This window comes from Drosophila biarmipes, chromosome 3L (genome assembly GCF_025231255.1).
Source record: "Drosophila biarmipes strain raj3 chromosome 3L, RU_DBia_V1.1, whole genome shotgun sequence".
In the NCBI taxonomy this organism is placed as follows: domain Eukaryota; kingdom Metazoa; phylum Arthropoda; class Insecta; order Diptera; family Drosophilidae; genus Drosophila; species Drosophila biarmipes.
This window is the reverse complement of record NC_066613.1, coordinates 3963728-3986275: the sequence shown is the minus strand read 5'-3', so window position 1 is coordinate 3986275 and position 22548 is coordinate 3963728. Positions and strand designations below refer to the sequence as shown.

At 37.7% G+C, this 22548-nt stretch overlaps 1 protein-coding gene across 6 annotated transcripts in view; it reads left to right on the top strand.

Annotated features, from left to right (window-relative positions):
* The window catches only part of LOC108030911 (uncharacterized), a 29351-nt gene extending 9565 nt beyond the window's left edge, over positions 1–19786 (top strand). For 5 of the 6 annotated variants that reach the window (XM_017104101.3, XM_017104096.3, XM_017104100.3 and 2 more), the window contains exon 4: positions 19627–19786. The gene's annotated coding sequence lies outside the window, so the exon portion shown is untranslated. Of the gene's footprint in view, positions 1–19605 lie in introns of all 6 variants that reach the window. The other variant, XM_050886599.1, reaches the window with a different exon arrangement.
* Positions 19787–22548: the final 2762 nt, after the last annotated feature.

The following is a 22548-nucleotide window of genomic DNA, read 5'->3' as shown; positions in this document are numbered from 1 at the left end:
TTTTTTAAAAATATTTTCCCCGACTTAAATTTTTATATATATATATTTTTTCTTCTGACTGAAATCATTATACCCTCTGCAAGAGTATAAATATCGTAAAAAGTAGCATTGGTACACGCTCTTCAGGATTCGAGAGTTAGTCGTAGACTAATGGAAGAACTGAAACATTTACAGCGCAGTAAAGTTATTGCCCGTCTTTCGGTCCTTTCACTGACTTCTAGTGCTTTTCAACACTGGGTGAACAATCTTCATTCTCTTTCTTTTCAATTTGAATGTACTGCGGGTCAGAATGGAGAGAGGGGCAATGCAAAGAGATAGAATCCTCCCGCGTTTCGTTTCAGCAATTTAAATATAACATTAAACTAAGCGGAATTAGAATTTAAAAATTGGTATTGAGAAATATTATAGACATAGAGGGGGTGACGCAAAAGTGAAATTCCTTAAATCGTTTATTATTGATTAGAATAAGTTAGGATTTTAAATTAATCTGATAAAAGGAAATCCTCAATTCATGTTTTATTTTGGAAGCTAATGTCCTTAAAAGTCGGTTAAATAGTCAAATAGAAATTATGCTCATTTAGAACTAAGAACTTTTTAATACGTTTCCAAGTTCCAAAGGTTCTTCCACAAAACTGCGGAAATTATAATTGACTCTTGGTTACTAATGACAGCGGCGGTATATAAAATCCCTGTACACTCAGCTGATATTATTCAGAGCACAGTTTCTTCAGTAGGCTACTTTTGAGAAGAGTCTGACGAGTTGTGGAACATGATTTATGAGATCAATCGCCTCCATCATGCCAGAAAATGCAGACGTGTTCCAAAGAGCTATGAATTCGTCAGATCCGATTGTATTCTAAACCCAAACGCGCAATAGCAAAAAAAAGCTGAATTTTTGGAATAACTATCTTCTGAACTGAAAAGTACAGGCGATTGAAAGGACGATGAGGTAGATAATAATTTGATTAGAAGATCATGGGATATCCAGCTGAAAACGAAAGAAAGAAGAAAGAATTTATTTGCTCTTCAGATTCTCTGTAAATTTCTTTAGCTTATTGCTACTTTTACAAATAATAAATTTTGATACCTTATCTTTGAATAGAGCCACAAAGTTACTACAACTCTTTCCTCCTCTAAAATTTTACAACAATGTGGTGTTATCAATCCTTTTAATACCCAGAGGAGTCTTTAGTTAAAGAATTTATTTAAAAATGTATATCCCCCAAATTATTATTGTAATAGGTATCGAATGCAATTATCGACAGAAATTATAGAATACGTATATACCTATTCTATAATTTTTGTCAAAAAACAGCCTTTTGATGGAAAAAAAAAAGGTTTGACTACTAGATGATGCTTGACTATTAGATACACGTTACAAATCTTAAAAAAAAATTTTATTAAAAACAAGAAAGGAAGTTAACTTCGGCAAGCCCAAGTTTGCATACCGCTGCAGTTATAAAAAATAATAAATAATTTAATTAAATTGAATTCTAAATTCTTAAAAATATACAATTAAATATTCCCAATATTATAAGATAATAAGTCAATTGTGCGATTTTAACAAAATTTAATTCGAAATTCAGAACCAATTAAAAAATGCTATTTTCAAGCTTATAAGGTTATATGTTAAAAAACACAAAATATATAATTTTTATTTCCGATCGTTCCTATGGCAGTTATATGATACAGTCGTCCGATTTTGATAAAATTTAATTCGAAATTCAAAACCAAATAAAAAATGTTATTTCCAAGCGTAGGAGGTTGTAAGTTAAAAAAAAACAGAAGATATAATTTTTCAATATTATTTTACCACTAATTTTCCGATTGTTCCTATGGGAGCTATATGATATAGTCACCCGATTTTGATAAAATTTAATTCAGAAATTCAGAACTAATTTAAAAATGTTATATCCAAGCTTAGAAAAGTATATGTTAAAAACACGAAAGATATAATTTTTTAAAAATATTTTCCCCGACTTAAATTTTTATATATATATATTTTTTCTTCTGACTGAAATCATTATACCCTCTGCAAGAGTATAAATATCGTAAAAAGTAGCATTGGTACACGCTCTTCAGGATTCGAGAGTTAGTCGTAGACTAATGGAAGAACTGAAACATTTACAGCGCAGTAAAGTTATTGCCCGTCTTTCGGTCCTTTCACTGACTTCTAGTGCTTTTCAACACTGGGTGAACAATCTTCATTCTCTTTCTTTTCAATTTGAATGTACTGCGGGTCAGAATGGAGAGAGGGGCAATGCAAAGAGATAGAATCCTCCCGCGTTTCGTTTCAGCAATTTAAATATAACATTAAACTAAGCGGAATTAGAATTTAAAAATTGGTATTGAGAAATATTATAGACATAGAGGGGGTGACGCAAAAGTGAAATTCCTTAAATCGTTTATTATTGATTAGAATAAGTTAGGATTTTAAATTAATCTGATAAAAGGAAATCCTCAATTCATGTTTTATTTTGGAAGCTAATGTCCTTAAAAGTCGGTTAAATAGTCAAATAGAAATTATGCTCATTTAGAACTAAGAACTTTTTAATACGTTTCCAAGTTCCAAAGGTTCTTCCACAAAACTGCGGAAATTATAATTGACTCTTGGTTACTAATGACAGCGGCGGTATATAAAATCCCTGTACACTCAGCTGATATTATTCAGAGCACAGTTTCTTCAGTAGGCTACTTTTGAGAAGAGTCTGACGAGTTGTGGAACATGATTTATGAGATCAATCGCCTCCATCATGCCAGAAAATGCAGACGTGTTCCAAAGAGCTATGAATTCGTCAGATCCGATTGTATTCTAAACCCAAACGCGCAATAGCAAAAAAAAGCTGAATTTTTGGAATAACTATCTTCTGAACTGAAAAGTACAGGCGATTGAAAGGACGATGAGGTAGATAATAATTTGATTAGAAGATCATGGGATATCCAGCTGAAAACGAAAGAAAGAAGAAAGAATTTATTTGCTCTTCAGATTCTCTGTAAATTTCTTTAGCTTATTGCTACTTTTACAAATAATAAATTTTGATACCTTATCTTTGAATAGAGCCACAAAGTTACTACAACTCTTTCCTCCTCTAAAATTTTACAACAATGTGGTGTTATCAATCCTTTTAATACCCAGAGGAGTCTTTAGTTAAAGAATTTATTTAAAAATGTATATCCCCCAAATTATTATTGTAATAGGTATCGAATGCAATTATCGACAGAAATTATAGAATACGTATATACCTATTCTATAATTTTTGTCAAAAAACAGCCTTTTGATGGAAAAAAAAGGTTTGACTACTAGATGATGCTTGACTATTAGATACACGTTACAAATCTTAAAAAAAAAATTTATTAAAAACAATAAAGGAAGTTCACTTCGGCAAGCCGAAGTTTGCATACCGCTGCAGTTATAAAAAATAATAAATAATTTAATTAAATTGAATTCTAAATTCTTAAAAATATACAATTAAATATTCCCAATATTATAAGATAATAAGTCAATTGTGCGATTTTAACAAAATTTAATTCGAAATTCAGAACCAATTAAAAAATGCTATTTTCAAGCTTATAAGGTTATATGTTAAAAAACACAAAATATATAATTTTTATTTCCGATCGTTCCTATGGCAGTTATATGATACAGTCGTCCGATTTTGATAAAATTTAATTCGAAATTCAAAACCAAATAAAAAATGTTATTTCCAAGCGTAGGAGGTTGTAAGTTAAAAAAAACAGAAGATATAATTTTTCAATATTATTTTACCACTAATTTTCCGATTGTTCCTATGGGAGCTATATGATATAGTCACCCGATTTTGATAAAATTTAATTCAGAAATTCAGAACTAATTTAAAAATGTTATATCCAAGCTTAGAAAAGTATATGTTAAAAACACGAAAGATATAATTTTTTAAAAATATTTTCCCCGACTTAAATTTTTATATATATATATATTTTCTTCTGACTGAAATCATTATACCCTCTGCAAGAGTATAAATATCGTAAAAAGTAGCATTGGTACACGCTCTTCAGGATTCGAGAGTTAGTCGTAGACTAATGGAAGAACTGAAACATTTACAGCGCAGTAAAGTTATTGCCCGTCTTTCGGTCCTTTCACTGACTTCTAGTGCTTTTCAACACTGGGTGAACAATCTTCATTCCCTTTTTTTCAATTTGAATGTACTGCGGGTCAGAATGGAGAGAGGGGCAATGCAAAGAGATAGAATCCTCCCGCGTTTCGTTTCAGCAATTTAAATATAACATTAAACTAAGCGGAATTAGAATTTAAAAATTGGTATTGAGAAATATTATAGACATAGAGGGGGTGACGCAAAAGTGAAATTCCTTAAATCGTTTATTATTGATTAGAATAAGTTAGGATTTTAAATTAATCTGATAAAAGGAAATCCTCAATTCATGTTTTATTTTGGAAGCTAATGTCCTTAAAAGTCGGTTAAATAGTCAAATAGAAATCATGCTCATTTAGAACTAAGAACATGCCAGTTGCCAAGAGACGTTTCCAAGTTCCAAAGGTTCTTCCACAAAACTGCGGAAATTATAATTGACTCTTGGTTACTAATGACAGCGGCGGTATATAAAATCCCTGTACACTCAGCTGATATTATTCAGAGCACAGTTTCTTCAGTAGGCTACTTTTGAGAAGAGTCTGACGAGTTGTGGAACATGATTTATGAGATCAATCGCCTCCATCATGCCAGAAAAAGCAGACGTGTTCCATAGAGCTATGAATTCGCCAGATCCGATTGTATTCTAAACCCAAACGCGCAATAGCAAAAAAAAGCTGAATTTTTGGAATAACTATCTTCTGAACTGAAAAGTACAGGCGATTGAAAGGACGATGAGGTAGATAATAATTTGATTAGAAGATCATGGGATATCCAGCTGAAAACGAAAGAAAGAAGAAAGAATTTATTTGCTCTTCAGATTCTCTGTAAATTTCTTTGGCAAAAAAAACGGTAGGGTCAATTCAATCTTAACTTTAATGGTGTTATTTAACAATTATAGTCAGAATAGGGCAGTTTTGTTACCTTATTACTATTAAAAAATTAAATGACTTCTTGGAATAAAATTGTTTGTTTTTGTTCTAACGCTTTTGGAAAAACTCGCTTGTTTGGCGGGAGTACACCTACAAAAAGCTATATTTTGCAACTTGTGAATTACTAAAGCTATTTTGAAAAATTGTACACGCTTTCCTAGCATTATTTGTCTAAAAACCACCGTTTAAAAATTACGGGCAAACTTTGTGTTTCCTTTTTTTATATTTAGTCAAGGCTCTAACGATTTCGGGTAAAACCTTTGAGATTCCTTAAATTTTGACATTCAACATATTGTTGTAAAATGACGAGAGGAAGAACTTTATAGTAGAGACAGATTTAAACGTCCCAATTGCGAGGTGCAAACTTTTTTTTTTATACATCAGTCAATAGGTCCTGAAAAGACTAATACATTTCAGCTAAAATTTTCTTTTTAACATGTGGACGTTAAACTGGGCGTGACAATAGTTTTTTGGCTCAAACGATAGGTATTGAACCAAAGGTATTGACGAGACCAATTTATTTCAGTTAAAATTTGTCTATCAGAAAAGCTTTTGGGGCGATTTATGAGCGTGGCATACCAATACCATAAAATACCAAAATTGGTCATTAATCGGTTATTTTGCATATCAATATTAATGTCTTATGTTGTCATCTCGTATTCATATTTTCGAACATATTCGTGGTATTTTTAATACCAGTATGGTATTTTGCAATATAAAACTGACATTCATTCATATAAAACTGGTATTTAGATTAAAATTTTGAAAATCAACATTATTAGGTTTTGTTTTTATTTGAAACCCTGTAAGTTTTATTTAAAATTTTATGTTATACATAAATAAATTTAAAAATAATTGGAGGACTGACAGCTTTGCATCAGCGTAAAGGATTCCTTCTCGGCATAGTGGCCATCCATATGACTTAGCTTAGCGCAGTGTGTGTAGTCCAGCCATCGAAAAGCTCGTTACTGTTTCCAAGAAATAGTTAAATGAGAATAATACAAAAATCAAATGAATACAATTGACTATGAGATATACTTGCCAGAAAAAAAGGTTCGCTCACTTTGGTTTTACCTTGTACGCATAATTTTAATGAATGAAAATCAGACTATTTTGTTAATTTTTTCTATATTATCTTAGATTTAAGAGCTAGGAACTAAGAAGTTACATACCATTAAAGTTGTGTACATTATTAAATTAAAGTGAGTGAACATGTTTGTACGCATAGTATCTGGCAAGTGTACTAACCATTTGCAAAACATAACAAACAACACAAATGTGTTCCTTTTTTTTTACGTTAATGCACTTCGAACAGTACAAACAAGTGGCCCAACGAGTTCGCGAGGAAGATACATACATAAAACAAATAGAGACGGGACACAAAGAAGAATTAAGCAAATGATTTAAAATATTAGTTTTTAATACCGGGATAGATGTTGAAATGCAAATTAAATGATAAAGTTTATTATAGTTATTACATAGAACGCGAAAGGGCTCGTGCAGACAAAAATTGGATGTACATCGTGGCAAATAGGATAATAATTTCGTGTTGGTCTAACACGAACGTTGAATGTTAGGCGGTTTAAAAGATCTGCAGAATCAATGTCACCTCTTATAAGATAATATAAAATAGTACCAAGCATTCTTCTACGATTTACAAGTGTAGGTAAATTAAGCAATTGTAATCTACTTTCGTAGGAAGGAAGCCTTACGTTTTGCGTTTGCGTTTATAAGGTCAAATTAAATTAAAAAATATATTTAATACTGTATTTAATACCATAAAACCCAAAATCGTCGGGCACGGTCATATTATTTTTTCAAACTTTTTTCGATGTTACGTTTGATATGAAAAACATATAATGTTTATAATTTATCAAACAAAAACACATCTTAAGGTAAAAATATAGTGACGACCGCACCTTTGACATTCAAAAGTTCTGATTTCAACTTCTGCGTAAATTTAATATATGATCTACTAAATAAATACACTTTCTATATTTCTTACATTCGGAACGCTTAATTAAAATCAAACAACTAAGCAATAGCATATTGAATAGCATTTTGTTTAAAATCGTTAAAGCCGTTTTTGAGAAATCAGAGAAAAGGCTAGAAAAAAATCTAAATAAAAAAAACTTGAACCATAATTTTTAAACGGTAGTATTTAGACAAATCGTGTTTATAAGGCGTACATAGTATTTCGAAATACCTTTCTAACGACGTAATGCACAAGCCTGTAGCTTCAGTTCTTCACAATTGCAAGTATACAAAATTTAGTTATTTATAGGTTAACTAGCCAGTATTCTAACGGTGGTAGAACCAATGTTTTGTTTATTGAGCTGTTTAACATCGTCTAGAATTTTCGGGACTCTAAAATAACGTTTTGGTACAAACTGACAAACAAGATACAATTTTCAATTTGAGAGGACGCCGAAAACCTTGCTTTTGAAAGGAGCATCCGATTTTGACAGTTGTCATTCGACGCGTATTTCAATTGAGAATGCAATTAGGTTTATGGCGGGGAAAACTTTCCCCACCGGCCCCAACAGATCAAAATTCCCAAATTTTACCTATTACACTTTCACCACTTTTTCTCCCACACCAGTTGATTTTTTTAATGTCTTAGTTTTTGCGATACATTTCGATTGATACAGGGTTGCCCATATTCGACGGACCCATGTTTTTTTTTTTAAATCAAAGAAAAAAATAAAAATTTGGCGGTTGACAATCTTAATCATTTAATTTGTTTCAAGTAGATTTGTTTACATCAATTTTTGAATATGATATCTTTCAAATGGCCGCCTCTGCCGTTGATGGCGTATTGTGCCCTTTTTGCAGCATTTTCCATCGTTTTCGCCAACATTTCGGCCAGAATAGCGGCTATTTCTTCACGAATGTTGTCCTTGAGCTCTTCTAGGGTGCTTGGCTTGTTAACGTAAACCTTTGACTTCAAATATCCCCACAAGAAGAAGTCAGGCGGCGTCAAATCGGGCGAACGCGGTGGCCAGTCCAAATCACCACTTTTCGACATCAAACGGCCCGGAAACAATTTCTTCCGAAAATCGATTGTTATGCGACTTGTGTGCGGTGGAGCGCCGTCTTGTTGAAACCAGAACTGCCTCATACGCTTTCGAATAATTGGCATCACAAAATTGGTCATCATGTCGCGATAACGCTCCTGGTTGATGGTAACAGCATGGCCATTTTCATTTTGGAAGAAAAACGGCCCAATGACCGTTTTCGAACTAACGCCGCACCAAACTGTGACTTTTTCGTCGTGAAGAGGCACTTCTTGAATCTTCTCAGGATTTTCGGTGGCGTAAATACGGCAATTTTGCTTATTTACGGTCCCATTCAATGTGAAATGGGCTTCATCGGACATGATAATTTTGTTCCAAAATTGATCGTCATCTTCGGCCATTTCGATGACTCTTTGGGCCCATTCCAATCGACGAGGCTTGTCCGTAAGCAACAATCTTTGCGTCAATTGAATTTTGTACGGGAACAAATGCAAATCAACGCGAAAAATCCGTTGTAAAGTGGACCGAGCCATGCCCAACTGCTGAGAACGGCGTTTTTGGGATGTTCTTGGGGACATCTCAACACTGGCTCGTACGGCAGCGATATTCTCGTCCGATCGCCTTGGTCGACTTTTATTTGGCCTCTTCGGATTAGAAAGAGCCTCACCAGTCGTAAATTTTTCGTATAAACGCTTAATGGTGTTCTTAGAAGGCGCACTTTTCATATTTTTTAATTTTTTAAAAGCACGTTGAGTTTTTACAATTGACTTGTTCTGTTGAATGTAAATTTCAACTATTTAAGAGCGCTCGCGTGGCGTGTATTGTTCCATGGTAAATATCTGCTTGGACTGACGCTTCAAACGCGGTATGTCATTAAGCGATCTGACATCTCTGTCAAAAGTTATGGCGTCGTCAGATGGGTCCGTCGAATATGGGCAACCCTGTATATAAAGTTCCGTGAAATTGCTGAAATTTATTTACCGAGAATAACAATGCCTGATCATTGAAAATTTTTTCTGTTATTTCAATTTTCATAAGAACCGTTTCCTTGACAGCTATATGTTAGAGTGGTTTGATTTTTATTAAATTTAATTTGAAATTGTTTAAAACATCAAAAATTTTATTCCCAATATTATAAGATAATATGTCAAAAAACATCTAAGCTATAATTTGTTTCATTTTACTTTCTTACCCATTTTAGATCTTTCCTACTTATACTATACATATATGATACAGTCGTGTAATTTTAATAAATTTTAATTCGAAATTCAGTATTAATTAGAATATGTTATTTCCAAGCGTAGGTTATATATTAAACAAGAAAGGAATTTAACTTCGGTAAGCCATAGTTTGTATACCCTTGCAGTTATAAGAAATAATCAACTTAAGTAACACCATGTGCAAGCATTAAGTAATGTTGCTAGCTTCAGTGATATTAAAAAAATGAAATAATTTAGACCATGGTTTTGATATATATATGTTAGAGTAGTCCGATTTTTATCAAAAGATATAATAAAGATAAGCTTAGAAGTTTATATGTTTACATAGACATAGTTCTTTCATATAATTTTACCACTAAATTTCCGATATTATACAGTCGGTCGATTTTGAATAAATTAATTTCGAAATTCAGAACTTATTAAAAAATGTTCTTTCCAAGTTTAGATTATATGTTAAAAAACACCGTAGATTTAACTTTTTTAAAGTTTTTTCCCGCGGTATTTCCTATGGGAGCTATTAGATATAGTTTTCCGATCCGGCTGGTTGCGACTTATACAGAAAGAAGACTTTTGGGAAAGTTTCAGCCCGATAGCTTTAAAACTGATAGACTAGTTTGCGTAGAAACGGACGGAAAGGCGGCCAGACGGACGGACAGACGGACATGGTTAGTGACGCCGATCATGAATATTTATACTTTATGGGATCGGAAACGTCTCTTTCACTGCGTTGCAAACTTCTGACTTAAATCATCATACCCTGTGCAGGGGTATAAAAACAATCAACTCTAAAAATTCCCCAACTGTTTATTCTGAAAGTCCTCGGTAATTTGGCCAGTGGTAATTTAAATATATGTAAAAATGTAGTGATATTAAAGACATTAACATTTTTGTTTGTCTGTCGGTACGTTTAAAAAAAGTTGACAATTGAAAAACCATCTGAAGATCGGTAAGTAAAAAAACAAGAGAGAACGCTGTGGACGAGTGTCTTGACTATCAGATAAATTAAAATAAAAAATTTTATAAAACTAAGTTAAAATTTTTTTTGGAAGTAAGCTGAGTTACGGGTATCTGATAGTCAAGACACTCGACCACAGCGTTCTCTCTTGTCCTAACAAGGACCATAATTTTTACTGCTTTCTAGGGCTTTTCAATACTGGGTAAGCGATATTTCGCGGTTTGTGGAAGCTAGGGTGGGCATCACTACCACTAAAACTGTAGGAGCCAACATTTTGGGAGGTTTATGGACTTTAGAGTGTGCGTGGCACCCTGCTGAAGCAAACTCGAAATCTCAACGTTCATACGGCCAGACGGACATGCCTAGATATATTCGGCTTGTGATCCTGATCAAGAATGTGTATACATTAGGGTCGGAATCGCATCCTTCTAAATTTTACATACTTTCTGACCAAGGTAGTATACCTTTTTACTCTACTTGTACTTCATTTTTTTTAAGTGCGGAATGGATATAAACGATGCAAGTTTTGAGACCTCACAGCATTCCACGCATAAATAAAATGCCTAGGTCCATGCAACATGACAGGACCCAGTCTGCCTCTCCCGCCATCCTTATGACCAGCTCGCCAGTGGCACTGAGGCTCACGGACTACGCACAATAAGTCAAATATCAGAATTAGAGCAAAAAGCGGCCAAGCCATTTTGTATACAGCTCTAAGCTTTGCTTTAGCGTTGGGACCTTACCACATTGGCCCGTTGTCAAGTTGGGCGGGCGAAAACAAAGCAGATTTCCAAATATTCGACTGCCCAATACCCTGGAGTGTGCATCTGTACAGTGTGCAACACTGGCTGTGTAAGTTTATCAACTAATGTGCATTGTGGTCCCGTAATATCGGCACCTAAGGAGCACCCGGCCAGGCTGATAGAAAGGGTAGTTGGGTGGGCACAGCCCGCAGCCTGTATCTGCATTTGAATCTAAATTCGCATCTAAATCTGTATATAGAAGCTGCAACTGTGAGAATGGTTTCGCACTCGGCGCTTGCGTCACAGTCATGGGGCGAGTTTATTTACGATTTTGTACTATTTATGGTGCGACGCCTTTGGTGTATGCCCTTTGGAGGGCATTGCGGCTTCAGCCCCCTTCTATCCGCATACGCCTTCTGCATTCCAACCCGACTCCCACATTTATCTACGAACTCGCCATGTCTCTTTACGAGCAAAGGGTTTACGGTCGCCAGTTGCGCAACGTTTGCTGCCACAATGGGTGGCTGGTTCGACCTTTTTGGATAGTTACAGCAAGTTTGTTGGCACTTACAGCATTATAAATTTGCCATAAATTATCATTTTATGGGGAAGCTGATGTCACGATGGGCTACAAAGATACGTTTGATCCAAAATGAGCATTAAGCGGACCACAGTAGCATCACCGAGTAATTTTTCCAAAGAATTTTTTCTATGAATACTTGTTGTCCCGGTGCTTCTTATTGTCGTATTGCATTATTAAATCGGTTCTGCAAAACTCGTAGTAAATATACGTAACATTTCCTTGCCTGAGTGCCACAAAGCCACTCTTAAACGGAAATTTGTCTGTGCGATTCCAGACTGCGTGTCTGACTATCAGAGTGGCAAAATTTCCGAAGCACTTCCCTCCTCCCCCTAGAATTTTTTCCCAAAAATCAAATCTTTGTTGGTTACAATGTCTGAGGATTCTGGGGTACGCATTCCATGCCCAATCCTGCAGCCCATGGCCCACAGCAGTTCGGAGTCCTAGTCAATGTGGCATGTTTTAAATGGCGGCTCTAAAAAGTATTGCATACCCTGCGGCGCGCGTTCCTCTTTACACATAAAATGCATATGCAAGTTAATGTTTACAATAGTCGTAAAAGTTTAATGGATTTTGGCAGCCACTGCGGGTGTGGAAGGCTTAGGATCGTAACTTTCGAAATCAGATTTTTTTCAGAGGGCTGTACCACGCACTTGTATTACTGTGCTTATGCGATGCCCATTTCATGCAGCCATTTCCAAATCGTGTAAGTGGAAACACTATTTCATCAAATCAGTCTCAGTTCGGGAAATGGTGACTCTGGCGCTCTTAGACCAAGAGGTTGTTTGTCCATGTATTATTATTTTTGAGTTATATTTCCGAATACAATTTTAAGACAAACAAAGCGTACTGGTGGCTCCTACATTTTTCAGAGTTATCATGTATTTAAAAAAAAATTTGCTGGCATTTCATAAACACTGTATATGTAAAGTGGGGGACATAAAAGCGTTTTGGTGTGTATGTGTGGGAGGTTTTGGGGGAAAAGCAACGCCCACTTCCTGTACATGGCGGATTTTTTAAGCTTGCCACTGTTTGTATAATCAAAATGCATTTGTTTGATTAATTTGTAACCATCTTTTTCCTTTTACATTCTTCCTAAATATTTTGAGTAACTTTTTTTGTAGCCTCCTGTTCCCAACCCCTATGTGTGGATTGCAACTTGTATTACATGGGACCACATGAGTACCTCTTTACCTCTTACCTCTTTAAGAGGTAACGTGGTAAATTTACTCAGATGAAAAATTATAAGTGCCGAAATCTTTGTTGTATAAACTAGGCTTATTTATGTCACGTGTTGGAGAAAGCATGACATTCATAGCATAAACATAGTATAAGTAAGCACCATCAAATAATGTCTACGCCAATCAACATAATTAACCCCGCCCAAATTGAAAAGGCAACAAAACGGGCGTCAGAGCCAAAAACAAGAGCACTAGTTAATGCCACTGTAACTGCAGTTCACAGTTGCAGTCATACCGAACCTGTACTCAGGCCAATCAGACATCTGGCAAGTGCATGATGAAGTGCATCTGATCGAACGCCAGATACCCAATATGTAGACGCACGGCCATGCATACATCTAGCTCCACTCACCCATCTCGTCTCGACCCATCGCAGAATATTCATAATTTATTAGACGGCAACTTCCTCCGTCTGTCAGACGCAGTAGCCCAATCCGGAATACCCGTTGGCCTGGGAAGTTTGGAAATGCAACTACAACAATGCTGGCACACAGGGGACTTGGCCAGAAGGATGCTGAGCCGACGTCGATGCCTGCTATAACTGTGAGCAGCATCAATATTGACAGCCATTAATATGGCATTCTATGCAATAAGCAGAGACATTGGTAGCGCGCTGGAAGTGGGAGGCCTGGAGACAGTCTGGGACTTCCTTCGGTTTCTTGGCAGTACTGCATTTTTAATGAGCACCAGCGCAGAAGGCGCCTTGTTCTGGCTTCCGCTGTTGCCCGGTGACGGGAGGCTGCTGACGGCGAACTACTTCGATTGAAAATTTGCCAGCAAGCTGGAGATAGTGGTTAATTTGAGAGGTAGCGGAAGTCTGAGCGGAAACGTCAAGTCACACACGACCCGTCTTGGTGCCTTGAAACTCCTTGGTATTAATGGCCGCAGGACATGTCAAAGGAACAGGAACTGATGCTGCGCTGCGTTTCAAGCTCGACGTGCGCTGACTGCAATCATAAAACTCTGCAATGACCCTAGTAATGGCAAAATAGCCCTCTAGTTATTGTCCCGCCAGTGACCCGCCCTCTCCCTTACTGTTGCCTCAACCTTTCTCGCATTAGGTTCTCCACGACTATCTTGCATATCAATCAGGCATTAAATCGTAGCCAGCTGGGACGAACCCAAAATAGTCGCTGGGACTTCATCGCAGGTTTACCTTTTGCATTTACCCAGCCGGGCAGCATCACGATGCTCCAAATTACTAATTTTGATTGCCTTTTAGATTTGCAGCAAACTTTCTTCGCTACTGTTGTTTAAGTTGTTCTTAAAATATTATCATCATTAGGCTAAAAATTTCCTTTTTGACGACACTTTCATGGAGAACTTCCGCTACAAGTCTTTTACTACGGCTTTGGCTGCAAAGTTGAAAGTGGAAAAAGAAATTGCTCACAAGCTAATGAAAATGTCAAAGGCTGGTAATTAGGTTAAAATTGCTGGGAGTCAAACGAATGTGTGTGTTTCTTGAGCTATAAACTTAAAGTTACATGAATTGCAAAAGGTTTCTTACGAAGCGATTGGCAAACAACAGGGAACACCATAGTCGAAACTATCGACTATCAAACACCCCTTTCTCACCCCGTCCGTCCGTCTGTCCGTATGAACTCTGAGATTTCGGAAACTATACGATTTAGAAGAGTCGGACTTGGCATGCAGACTCCAGGGCTTCCTGCGCAGCGCAAGTTTCGACGTCGAGTAGATTCGTCGGAAATGATGTAACAGGATGGAAGGAAGAATTTTCGACTCCATGATCAGAATCACTAGCCGAGTCGATCTAGCAATGTCCGTCTGTGCGTCTGACCGTCCGTCTGTCCGTCCGCTTTAATCTGTCTGCCGCCCACATAACATATAGTGACTTTGAATAACTTAACTTGTTTAACTTAAGCCCCGAACATATTTTTAAAATTAAATTAAATTTGATTTGATTATTGTATATTATCAACTTTTCTTGGAGAACAAAATAATTTTCACTTCTGCATAGATACAACTTTTAAAAAATATAACATTTTGGTCTGCTTTCAAACCTGTCTTCTCTAAAACCTGAAATTTAAGTTCAAACATTATTAAGAATATGCTCAACAGATGTAAGATTTTTTTTTTTTTTTACTTTTGATAGATTTTAATTTTTGGAAAAGTGTTTTTAAGAAAAGGAATCGTTTGTTACTATACCCCACACTCTCCTATACCTAAGTTGGAAAGGACAAGTCGCCCGGTTCATTCTGCTCGCATCAGGCAAATATTTCAGGTTATCGGAATAATTCAATATTTCATATTTTATTGAAGCGTGTCTAATAATAACATTAAAAAAAGTGTATTCATTTAGTCGAATTAACAAGCATTATTCGTCGAAAAAGTCAAATTTAAGAACTATTGTATGTTTATGAAGTTTGCAACGCAGTGAAGGAGACGTTCCCGAATCCATAAAGTGTATATATTCGAACGAATTTTCAACGGTAACAAACCATTCGCCTTTAAGGTCTTCTGCTGAAAGGCCCACAAATCACATCAAAACGTGATGAAATCACGTGGCAGCAGACTATGCATAGACTCCTGAGAAACCCAACACTACGAAACCAAAGGAGCATGCTGTGGGAGGGCAGCTGCTTGCTGCTTATGCATTTCCCTAATGAAATGTAAAGAAAACCAAACGAGCTGCTGCTTAACAATAATTCTGCCCTGTCCCGAAAGCTGCAGCTATCCTTCCTACGATAGGCAATGCAAATTTCAGAAGAGCCCTTGTCGGGTAAACTGGTTGTTGCCGTTGTGGCTGAGTGGTAATTAAATATTTGTTCTCTCCTGTAGCTATTTGCTTTGATTAATAGCTAACAAAAAAGAAAATGGCGGAACTGCCGAGATGCAGTGCTGAGGCTGTAGGTTGTTGACTGTTTTTAATATTTAACCACTTCCCAATGCTTCTCGCCTTTATTCGTTTCGGGCTGCAGGTCTAAATCAGTTACATCGAGAACAAGCCAATTTAATTTCGATAATGTGTTTCGGATTTGGCAATTGTCTTGGTCATTCGGGTCAGGTTAGGAGAGCTTACGGCTGCAGGTGTCGATGAAACCTGTGCTTAGCAGTGTTCCCTGCAGCTTGGCACCTTCCTTGACTCCAAAGGCCTCAAAGACCCCAAAGCGATGGCATCCTTATTTCACCACTGAGGGTTGGTAATCTCTTATTTTCCCTGCCAGCCTTCAAGGAACCAGACTGGCAAGCCGAGGCAGAAGGCGCTGCACTAGGGGCCTTGCAGTGAGATATATTACCACATCATTAGAAAGCCGAAGGGACCACCTCCACCTCGAAAGGGCGCGCACTGCAGTGCCGGTCCAAGATACTGGGCTAGACAACTCCGCGTAGAAATCCGAATGCGTAAAACCGAAGAGCGAACAAAACGCCACCACAACAGTGGAAAGACGGCGGCAAGTCAATTTGTCACAGCCGAAGCGGCCACTTAATGTCTAGTTGGGGAGTTATAGACCTCGCCTAGGCCACACCAATTAACCAAACTACCAACGCACGAAAGCAAGCCAGCAATAAGAATTCCGGGCCTGCTGGGGTGACCGAAGAGGAGATTGCGCTTTTGCGGTTGTGTTAAGTTGATTTCCGGCACGTCTGCCCTAGCCCAAGCGCCCATGCCCTTTGCCTCCCGTGTTCACATACCTCTGCTCCAAGATGTCGTGCGCCAATTATGCGAGCTGCCGCACTGCAGCCCCTTTGTCCCTGCTGACGGTTTATTCATAAACATACGCTGGTCCTGCCGTCGAGGGCGTAGTCACCCTACTCTCCATCCTCATGATCACAATTTTCAGCCTCCTGTCCGTGGGCGATGGACACGCCCCCCGCGTGGCTGTTGCAAGCACCTCAGCCTCGAAGTCTGGTCCAGCCCGAGCGGATCTCACCCTCTCCTTGGCATTTTGACGTTTTGCAGGTCTGTTGACGTTGTCCTAGGTTCAGAAATGAGCAGCCCAGTGAAGTGTCCTCCCGGTGCTCGGCTTTAATATTTGAAGTGCGCTTTAGCCAGGAGTTTGTCCATTATGCCGTCGACATGTTAATGTTCTGCGCTCTGCGGTGCCCAGCCAATTAATGAGATTTTCGCAATGGCAGCATTGGACGAAGGGTATTGTTTGGTTAGACAAGTGGCTTGTTCTGATGCACAAAGGTAAAAGCCTCCCTGAAGAACGTTCTATCGGGCAGTGAAAGGGGCTAGGCGAGCAGGTTTTTTTTAGTTGGCGCTGTTGCGGGAAATCGTGGTTAAGTTCGACTCTTCTCCCTGATTGGCTAATATTCAGTGAAAATATCTTTTCGGTCGCATAGGCAGTAACCTTTCGCAGGAAGAAACCCTGCCGATTGTTGAACTAGAAAAGCTTTTACGCACGTTTTCCCCATAAGCCTTGACTTTAATTTTCATTAGCTGCACTTTACGTCTTTTCTACGAGCTGTCAACCCGTACGTACCCCACCACAAAGTGGTTGTTCTTGGTGCTGCTGGAAAAGCCACTGTGTCATTTGTTATGTTATTGGTTTCGACATTTTGCAAATTGCTTATTTAGCAGTGCGTAAAATCCACATAGTCCTCTGGCAGCTCATCCTGCTTCCGACCTGCGGGTCTCTTTTTGCGAGGACCACACACGAGAAGGAGCCTGGTATTCTGTTATTCCGTGCTCCTTCGCTCCCGTCGCCGTCTTCCTTCTGTCCGGAATTTTTTCCCCACCCGGCATTGTTGTAGACTCAAAGTTAACAACGTGTCAAGCGGTTAGGTCCTAACTCCACACCACTATAGTAGACTTTCAAGCATATCCATCCCCGCTCTTACTGCAGGGCAAGGGCGGGTTCAAATGGTCGCTGATACCGAAACAGGTGCGTTTCTACCCCGTTCCACTTATTGGGCAACTTTTTAAAAACTGTCAATTCAGTGCAATTCTGACACTGCACTTCGTCCCACTTTTTCTATTCTCATCTGCCTCCATGTTTCCATTTCATTCTGTGTCACTTGCTCATAGCCCTTGTTTTTTTGCGGCGCTTCATTACCTGCTTCACTTTGCCATCCTGCTGGACACAGAGGTCGTAGAGAGTGGTCATAAACTTTTTACGGCTAGTATTTCTAAGGCTTTTTAATTAGGCGAAATGGTTGTTAAAACTGATTTATTGCCCATGATGGAAATTGGTAATTTTCAATGCATATAAGGCTATCACTGTGGACGGCAGGCCACGTAATGCCAAAGCGCACCGGGAGGGTGTTCGAAAACGACTACTATATGTACACGAAGAAAAGAAAATCTACAGTGATCGTCCGGTTTTTACGGGTAACACAGTAAACGAAAGGCATTGCAACAACAAGAAGAAGTGCATAAAGACTTTAAAACTTTAACTCAATTAATCGGTTGGGCCGGTGGTGATAAATACGCTCGCTATTCACTCAGTATTAGTTGTATTTTCACTTAAAATACGCCTCGAATGACACCTTAACTGTCAAAATAAGATGCTCCGTTGAGAAGTAATACGCAAAATAAAAATTGTATTTTATTTACAAATTTTGATAATTCTAGACGATGTTAAACAGCTTAGTAGAATAAACTTTTCTTCTACCACTTTTGGAAAAATTAGCTAGTTTGGCGAGAAATGGCTTTAAATAAATACGTTTTTTGTACCAGCACCACCTTTAGTAACACCATGTGAAATTAAAACAAGAAAGAAAGTTAACTTCGGCAAGCTGAAGTTTGTATACCCTTGCAGTTATAAAAAAAAAACAACTTTAGTAACATCATGTGAAGTTTTTAAGGATTGTTGCTGACTTCAGTGATATTAAAAATAAATTATTTCATTCTTTTTTTGCACCATTTTTTTGACATCTATATGTTTCTTTAAAATTTAAAAAATGTTATTTTGAAGCTTAGAAGGTTATATGTTAAAAAGCACCAAAGATATAATTTTTTCATATTTTCCAACTAATTTTCCGATCGTTTCTATGGCAGCTATATGATATAGTCGTCTTATTTTGACAAAATTTAATTCGAAATTCAAAACCAATTAAAAAATGTTATTTCCAAGCGTAGGAGGTTATATGCTAAAAAAGACCGAAGATATAATTTTTTCATATTATTTTTCCATTAATTTTTCAATTGTTTCTATGGCAGCTACATGATATAGTCGATTTTGATAAAATTTTATTTGAAATTCAGAAATAGTTAAAAAATGATCTTTCCAAACCTAGAAGTTTATATGTTAAAATAATATATTTTTTAAAATTTTTTCCCCGATAATTCCAATGGAAGCTATAAGATATAGTTGTCCGATCCGGCTGGTTCCGACTTATATACTAACTGAAATAGAAAGAAGACTTTTGGGAAAGTTTCAGCCCGATAACTGGGAGACTAGTTTGCGTAGAAACGGACGGACAGACGGACGGACGGCCAGACGGACATGGCTAGATCGACTCGTCTAGTGACGGTGATCAAGAATATATATACTTTATGGGTTCGGAAACGACTTCTTCACTGCGTTGCAAACTTCTGACTGAAATTATTATACCCTCTGCAAGGGTATAAAAAGTTAGCCTATAAAGTTATTAGTCAATAAAAATTGTCAAAATGGCAAAATGTACTATAAAATATATTGACGAATATATGTACTAAATAAATACATTTTCTATATGTTTTACATCGGCAGGCTGCAATTCAATCAATTCGTCACTATATTTTTACCTTGTTAGGAGTTGTTATTTGTAAGATATAGTAGTTCACAACTTTTCTACCCGATTTGCGTATTCTAAAGTTTTTATGTGATACCTATCATATAAGTTCTGTTCTTTCTCATTGCAGCTGTATCGCATCGGCTGCGTCCCGTCAAATAACGAAATAAATGCATGAATCAAGTCTGTATTATGTGCCATATAAGACAACTGTAAAACGTATAGTCTATCATTAAAGTGTACGAAGTAGTTTATAAATCAAAACAGTTCAAATACAACAAAAAAAATTATGCATTTCTGAACATAAACTTTAATGTATTAACAAAGACGATCCTTTCGGGCCCTAGTCTGAGGAGGCCGGCTATCTGCCCGCTTGCACGATTCACAAGGTCGGAAAGGTTCCACTGGCTGGCCACTAAACGGTTCAACTTTACGCAAATTGAGGAGCTCTCTACGGTCTTCAACCGAAAAGCGATTAAACGTCATTAGCATTACAGTAGCATTTCACGTCTTTTCTGCCTTCCCTTCGAAAACACCTTTTTGCTCATCCTGAGGCTTGTCCCTGCTGTGCCCCTGACCCTCGAATGCCTGCTGAGGTGTCTGGATAGATGGGAGCCATTTATCTTAATGGTAAAAACAACAGCAACATCGCGAAATGATTACAGTGCCGTTTTAATTGTAATTAAAGCGATTATTACGGCGGTGTACTGTCGCTTTTTGCGTTCTTTCATTCCAGTTTTCAATTTTCCTTCTGCCTTTTTAAGCTCTGCGCTTAATCTTTACTACCTGGGACCAGCAGCTTATTTTCAACTTAAAAAGCCCGTCTATGTTTCCTATTTTCCATTACGACTTTTGCTTTCGGGCCTAAGTGGTTTTGGTGCAACTCGGGTGGGCCCAAAATGGGTTTGCGTTGTACAGATAAGTTTTTCCTACTTGTTTTTCGGATGCGACTGGGAGGAATGGCTTACTGGCCGAAAAAGTTGCAGTAGTGAAATGTGTTATGGCTCAAAGCTGCTTAAGAATGTACTCGGCGTACTGGAAAGGTAAATTAACGACATGGATTCCAACATTTGGAATCGATTCATTCACTTTGAAACCTAAGTAATTTACAAAAGTCGCTGTTGCGGGGAATAAACTGAAGCAATTACAAGCAGTGGTGGTAATGGTTTAATTTTTTACATTTAGCAAACTCACTTCGCATAATTTCGAAAAAAAAGCGGGGGTTGGGAAAGGCTTGCTGAAAAACTATAATTAGTAGTGTGAAATTAGTGCTATCGTAGAGAGCGAACGAAAAACGGAATGAGGAAGAACGCAGCTCGAAAGTGAAATGAAACACATTTCGAGAGATTTTTATGTGCCGTGTTTGTATTTTTATATAGCCCTTCGGCTTCAAAAGTACTTCAGAACCACACTCCGTCTCGTATTCAAATTTGCCACCTGAAGCGAGGTCGATGCCTTAACCCAGGGGCGGAACGAAGGGGGTTGTTCCGCGCACTTATCCCTTTAGATAACTATAATTATCCGAAAAAGGCGTTTGATGGAACTATTTCTTATTTATTATTATTTATTAAGTCCATACGGGTGCATTTGAGAAAAAGCGTTTAGCCCTTTTGCTCTGCCTCTATGGCAATGCCCTCCCCCGAGCTTCAATCACTTTTTGGGTCAACGCCGTCTGCTCCAGGGGTTACACTTGTGGAGGTGTGTGCAGCTTTTTATGAACTGTTGAAATTCCAATTAGTACTGACTTTTTTGAGTTAAAAGAAACGAACGGTGCGTGCGGAAGAGTCGGCATATACGGTTTGAATATTTCTTGGCTGGGATGGTGAGAAACGGCCGAACAGAACGGAGCTCCCGAGCCAGGAATTATTTAAATCAATAATTAATGCACTTTCCCACACCCGACAACAGCGCTGAATACATTTGCTTCCTGTTTCACCCACTTGCTGCCGGTACCACCTTAACAAGGGGTATATTGTTCTTGTACAGCTTTCTAGCGCTGAACACATTGAATTTCTCATAGAGCAAAAGGGTAAAGTATGTAACAGGTAGGGGAGTGCTATCGGGATGAAACCTTGTCAAAGGTATTATTTCCATTGTAGATTGTGTTTCTTATGGACCCCATAGTGTGCCATCATGGGAAGAGTCGTTTCTTTATATCTATTCGTTGCTAACGGCTATCTGATAGTCTAGGCCGTCGAATATCGACTTCTCTCTTGTTTTAAATGAGTTTCTTAACCAAGGGGAAGGAGTAAAATATGTAATACTTCCAAGTTTCTGCATGTCTGATTCAAAGTAAGCACTCGAAGATTGTTGTTGGTTGTTCCATATTTTGATGTTTGCCGATTAAAAGGATCAAAAAATAGTGAGAATATATATATGGGAGAAAAGAGAGTTTGCGGATTTCAATAATTTGTACGTAAGTGTGAAGACAAGAAACTTTAAAAATACGACACATTTTCAGTTTTCTTTCAGCCTCTTGTTTATTTTTTAATATATATTGAGAACTTCAACATTAATTATTATTAAAATGTTTTTGGACCTGCTTTTGGCGATCAACTTACACTATTTAAGGAATAAAATATTTACCAGGTATGCATAAGTCGAAGGACACGGTATGTGCATTCCTTTCCGGTTTTTAACGCTGCTGTTGTTATTTTTATTGTTGTTGCATGTGTCAACGCCCATGTCCAACGCAGAAGTTTCGTCTGGGGGAACCTTTGGTGGCGCTGGCATTTTTACGACTATAATGGGCAGCCACACATACGGTCGTCTGCCAGCCGAAGCCCTTTCCGAAGTCCTGCAGCCAATCCCCATACCCCAGTTCCCAGTTGCCAGCTCCCTTTCCAACCATCGCGTATCCCGATATGCCCTAGACATGAGATATCGATGCCTCGATGCAGGCGGGCCTGGGCTCCTCCAACGCATCTCTCAACGTATGAATGCCTGTTAAATATTTATGAGTATCGAAATGTTGCCCAATGCATATTATAACAAATGAAACGTCAATTTCATGCGGATAATGCAAACAGAATTGACATCCCAAGAATGGCTG